At 35.7% G+C, this 6,000-nt stretch overlaps 1 protein-coding gene across 1 annotated transcript in view; it reads left to right on the top strand.

Annotated features, from left to right (window-relative positions):
• LOC144642692 (zinc transporter ZIP13-like) overlaps positions 1-6,000 on the top strand; it is a 79,268-nt gene that overhangs the window by 40,993 nt on the left and 32,275 nt on the right.

The following is a 6,000-nucleotide window of genomic DNA, read 5'->3' as shown; positions in this document are numbered from 1 at the left end:
TAGCTAATCATTCTGAAGTCCTATATTTATCATTTTTTGACGCAGAATCGTGATTATTCGCCTCATTTTTTAATCTGCCGCGTCTCGTTTTTTGAATGCAGTTGACGAGTCAGGTGATTGATTGCCTTGAAATGGTCACATCTGATTTATGAATTGTCATTAGTTATCATGTTTCTAACGTCGGGGGTGGAAGAGGAATTATTAGAAGTGGCTTATTCTTTATTCCTTCACATTTTTCACGACTTATTCATTATTTATTTTTAGACTTTTCTTGTTAATCATTATTCCCTATTGCCTAAATAAAGTAAACCTTCATTTTGTATGGGATGGGGTGGAATTTGATCGACAGTGCCTGAAAAATGCGTTTGCCCTCCTTCTTTATCAGATATTTTTACCCTGCCCCCCTTCGTAAATCCTATTTTTTTATATGAGCCCCCAGGTATCGCGAGCTGACCCATTTGGGGACCATCTTGGACTGGCTGGCTAGCTGGCTGGCTTACTGGCTGACACATGACCTCGATCTCATGCAAAACAAGATGGCGTTGTTAACTTGTTAACTTGTATATATTGTAAATAGTTTAACCAATTTTAACCGATTTTAGCATTTATTAGGATATTTCGATTTTGTTATTTTTCTTTTACTTTAAAGTGTCCCCATTTAGTGGTTTTATATTACTGCTATTTCAGTTTTGACACTCAAATAAAGGTTTTATTATTATTATTATTATTGGATCTTTCGATCGCAGAAACGTTTTGTGCTTGAAGAAATGGCTGAGACGCGTGTCTGAAGCTAAAGTGATGCCAAAAATGTCATGGAGAATATTTCAGGGGCCGGAACGTTGGGTTTTAGTCAGCCTCGAACGTCGTAAAATGAGTGGAAATCGAGCAAGTCGATTCGCAGTTGTGTATGGTAAACTTTCGTGTTTTCATGCCATACGTTCACAAAATTACAGATTGTCAGCATTTCATGCAAAGACAGTGGGTAGAATAAAGATCAAAATTGCTTTATTGCTTCTTTGAATTTGTGATATATTGCCTTATTCGCAGATATTTTAGACATTTTGACAATCATTGATTGCCCCCGCAGGGTATTGGCCTAGACGGCCAAAACCCGAGGAGGCACCTTAGAAGTCCCAGCGTATAGAGAATAAAAATTTCGCCGTAGCAGGAAAAAACTCGATTTTTGCAAACACGGCTCGCAAAGGATTGCCGAAAAGTACGCAAAGGATTGCCGAAAGCTCACTGGGGTCGAATAAAACACGCAAAGGATACTGGGAGCGGAGTCTTTGCCACGAGGTTCTTAAAAAATATGGCCGTCGCTCTGCATGCGATCGCAGGAAACATCTTTTGCTTGAAGAAATGGCTGAAATGTGTATCTGAAATTCAATTGATACCGAAAATGACATGGAAAGCATTACTGGCGTATCACCCAGGGATGTAGAGTTTTCGTCAGTGACTGAAAGTCGTGAAAACAAGTGGAAATCGTTTGCATCTTACGACGTAGGTAAACAGAAACCTTCAAACGTAAACATTGTCATGTAATTATAGGTAATTCATTTCGCTCACAAACTGTCAGTACAATGTTCTAAACGGACAATATTCAAGGTATCTTGTTCACAGAACATTGGTGAACAGATTTATTTTATTTGTTATTTGATCTTGTATTATAAGACAACAACAACAACAACAACAAGCTTTATTTGCATGACTGTAAATTTGTTACAATATTGCAAAAGCGTAAACTTATTAAGTGATAATAATTATAAAAAATAATAAAATAATAACATAGTAAAGAAAAAAATGATTACATATAAAATTAATTACATTGATAGTATTTTGTTACGTAAATCAAAACAAGATGATATAAATTTAATCAATTGCATGGTCACAAAATAATCGGAAGAATTCATTAATTCTAAAATCAAGTCAGGCACTGGTAGCCGGCTGCCATTTAAGATGATATGCTGTATTTTCTTGTAAAAGTTATTTCTTATTGTTGTATATTTGGAACAATAAAAGAGAAAATGAATTTCATCTTCGGTTTTATTACAATCACAGACCGGGCAGAGCCTATTATCTCTGGGCGTATTGTTATATCTGTCTAGTTCGATCATTAACTTATGATTACTAATACGTAATTTAGCTAATGTTCTCCTACCAGAAACTCTCCTAGTTAACTCTAGATAATTGGAGGTAGCATATTCGTGCTTAAAAGATCTGTAAAATTCTAGTTTTTGAGAATGCTGTAGAGTATGCTGCCAATACGAAATATATTTCTGTTTCATTGACTGCAGAAACATTGTCACTTTAGCGGTGTCTACTAAATCAGGATTAAAATTACCAAAATTAAAATATTCGGATATCTTCATAAGATTAGAGTAAAAACTCTTTTTGCCAGCGGTGTGAAGTTCTAATGAAATTAAAAAAGACTGTCTAACAAAAGAATCCGGTTGCTTTTCTTGGAGATATATCAAATAGTTGAGGATTCTTTGATTAATGGTGATAAGGAGAGGAAATCGACCAAGCTCAGCTCTACATGCAACATTAGAAGCCTTATTACTTACTTCAAGATAGCGTTTACAAAACTGTAGATGTGTTCTTTCAATTTGTGAACCATCCCAGGCCTTAAAATCAGATTTTACATAACCACCCCAAATTTCACTATTATAGAGCAAAATTGGAGATATCATTGCATCAAAGATTTTACAGGCAAGAGAAGGTTTCAATCTACTAAAATTTGTGTGTCGTCTCAAACTAAAAAGTGCATGAAGTCCTTTCTCTTTTAGGTGATCAAGTGAGATTTTAAAATTTCCTGTAGAAGATATTTTGGTTCCTAAATAAGTATAATCTTGTACAACATCAATTGTTTGTTTTCCTATATAAAATACATGTTCAGTACATTTTTTCGCACGTTTTTGAAAAACCATTATCTTGGTTTTTTTTGGGATTTACGCTCAACATCCACGTGTTGCAGTATGTGTCTAATGTGTTAAGACAGTTTTGCAAACCTGTTTTGGAACGTGATAAAATAATTAAATCGTCGGCATATAGTAGAGCGTTTAATTTTGTACCGTTTGGTAGAACAAAAGGATCAGACAGAATAGTTTCAAATGAGAACGGCAAATCGTTAATATAAAGGTTGAAAAGTAGTGGACTTAAAATGCAACCTTGTCGTACACCTCTCGTATATTGAAAGGGTCGTGTCTGATACTGATCAATTTTTATTGAACAAGAAGACTAAGAATAAAGGCTTTTAATTAAATTGTAGAAGGATCCTCCTAAATTAATTTGCAATAACTTACTTAAAAGCCCATTATGCCAGACTGAGTCGAAAGCTTTTCTAAAATCAACAAAGCAAGCATAAATTTTGTCATTGTGATGATGGACGTACTTGTCTATCAAAGTTCGGAGTGTGAAAACATTGTCTGCTGTTCGATTGTTAGGCATGAAGCCGATCTGTGACTTGTGTAATATATGATTGGTGGTGAAATACTCGAGAAGCCTTTGATTTAAAATAGAACAAAACAGTTTTCCCAGACAACTCGAAACGCAGATACCACGGTAATTTGACGGATCACTTCTTCCACCCGATTTATAAATTGGTGTTATGAGACCACCACTCCATGTTTGAGGCATGGAACCTGAATTTAGAACTCCATTGAAAAGTTTGTAATATACGGGCATAAGGTCGTTGATACTTGCTTTAATCATTTCATTTTTAATTTTATCTGAATAAGAAGATTTGTTGTTCTTTAACTTTTTGGCAGCTTTTCATATTTCGTTTTCGGTAATCAAGTGATCTAATGGCCGAAATTGTTTTTTCCGGACTTCTTCTTTTTGAAGTTCGTTACAGATTTTCTCTTGAATGGGATTAAGTCGATCATTAGAGTGAAGAGATTCAAAATGTCGCAGCCAATTTTCTTCTGACACTAAAGGAGTATCATCTTTTTTAATAGTGTCATCCATTGATTTTAAACATTTCCAAAAATTAGCCGCATCTGAATTGTTAACAGTTTCCTCCAAGCTATGAAGCTTGCTATTACAATAGTCGTTCTTTTTAGATTTAAGTAAACTTTTGTATTGCATTAGAACGACGTGGTAATTTTCACGTAAAATTGAGTTCAGGGGGTCTCTGTGTTTTTGGTTTGCCAATTTCCTCAATTCATGTCTTTTTAATCTACATTCCCGATCAAACCATTTTTTGTTTGACGATGACTGGATACGCTTACGCTGTTTTGTGGTTTTAATCTTTAAACATTGTCTTGCAGTTGTGTTAAAAATATTTTCTACTTTATCAAGGGAAGTGTTAACATCGTTAATATGTGCTCTTTCGTCTATGTAATCTTGTATGAGAGTTTGGATAACTGGAGAGCGTAAAGCATCTTGAATTTCTGTGTAGAATCGCTTTCCCAAACAAACTGTTTTGATATGCGCGTTAAAGAGTTGATGTTATTATGCGATCCTTTTGGAATACATGTATCAGAATTGGTCGATTTAATATTTAGCCAAGTCACTATAGGGCTATGATCTGATAAAGAAGTGGGCTGTTTTACTGTAAAATTTAAAACATTTAAGAATAAATCTTGATCGCACAGTGCGTAATCAATTACACTTATACCATTTCTCCCGTGAAAGGTAGCTCTCCCTAAAGAGTCACCACTGACTCTTCCATTCAATATTCTGAGATCGGCGCTTTTACATATTTCAAGAAGTCTTTTACCGTGATTGTTCACTTCATTGTCAAAGCTATTTCGCTGAGTTGGATTTAGCGAAAGTTCAGATCGGTCATTTGGAATAACTTTCGACCCTTCTTGACAGATACTATCCGAATATTTCCCTGTTCTCGAATTAAAGTCGCCCATAAGAAGAACCGATCCATGGGAGGAAAAAAGTGCAATGTCCGTTTCAAGTTCTTCAAATAATTCATCATCAAAATATCTCGAGTTGTGCAGAGGAATGTAAAGTCCACATGTATATATATCTTTGTTGGTTTTAGTATAATCTTTGCTGATCTTAAACCATAGAAAATTTGTTGATTTTTTCACAATTGAGATCCAATCATTTTTGTAAAGTAAAACAATACCACCGGAGTTACGACCACCTTTTCTCGAATTAATAGAATCTTGGGTACTGATATATATCCTGATATTTCAACATCTGTGCATTTCCAAGTCTCGGAGAGAATTATGAAATCAAAATTATTAATCATATTTAAAAAATCTGTGTTCTGCCATTTGTCCCCAATTGATTTGGAAGAAAGCCCATTTATGTTCCAAGCGAAAAAAGACAATTTGCTTGTGTAATGCAAGCAATTGGCCACCGTCCGCGAAGATCTATCGATTTTTTGCTAATCGGATTATGGCCATTCTGGTAAATAATTTAAAGCTAAATAAACGATTTAATGAATCTAAAAAAGGATATTAGTTCTCTTGCAACTTCTACAGATGAGTCTTTATTCTGAGGATGAACTGAATTGTTTATTACGGGATTGTTCGGTGATTGTCCATATAAGCGGTTTTCTTGCTGTTGAGCCTGTGGAATCATGGGAATGTAAGGTCCTTGTTGATGCTGGGGCATTTCTGTGGGAAAGCCCTTGACTGCGCTGCTGTATGAGGCATATGTTCCAAGAGGTACTGTTCCCGGGATTGCTCTGTTTTGTTGACGGGGCGGAGACCTTGTTTGGCTGCTAAGTAATCGTGCTGGTCTCGTTCTACCACGAATCGCTTCTACTAGATTGGCCGCAAATAAACCAATGTGACGTCTTTGTAAATGTTTATTGTCATATAAGACAGCTGGGCCTTTTGTCATGATATGGATAGTCACCAGTTCCCTAGCTACTTATGGACCACACGGTCTCTGCGCATGTCAGACAGAATGCCTCCATCTTAGATTACTGTACGAGTAATCTAAGATGCCTCATCCTTTAAATAGGAAACAATGAGGTTTGGGAAAGAAGAGATGTGCAGTTGTGATCCCTCACAATCGACACTGTCTATCTTC

The sequence above is a fragment of the Oculina patagonica genome, chromosome 2 (genome assembly GCF_052425735.1).
Source record: "Oculina patagonica isolate OP01 chromosome 2, crgOcupat, whole genome shotgun sequence".
NCBI lineage: Eukaryota > Metazoa > Cnidaria > Anthozoa > Scleractinia > Oculinidae > Oculina > Oculina patagonica.
The sequence above is the reverse complement of the archived record's forward strand: the minus strand, read 5'-3'. Positions and strand labels throughout refer to the sequence as shown.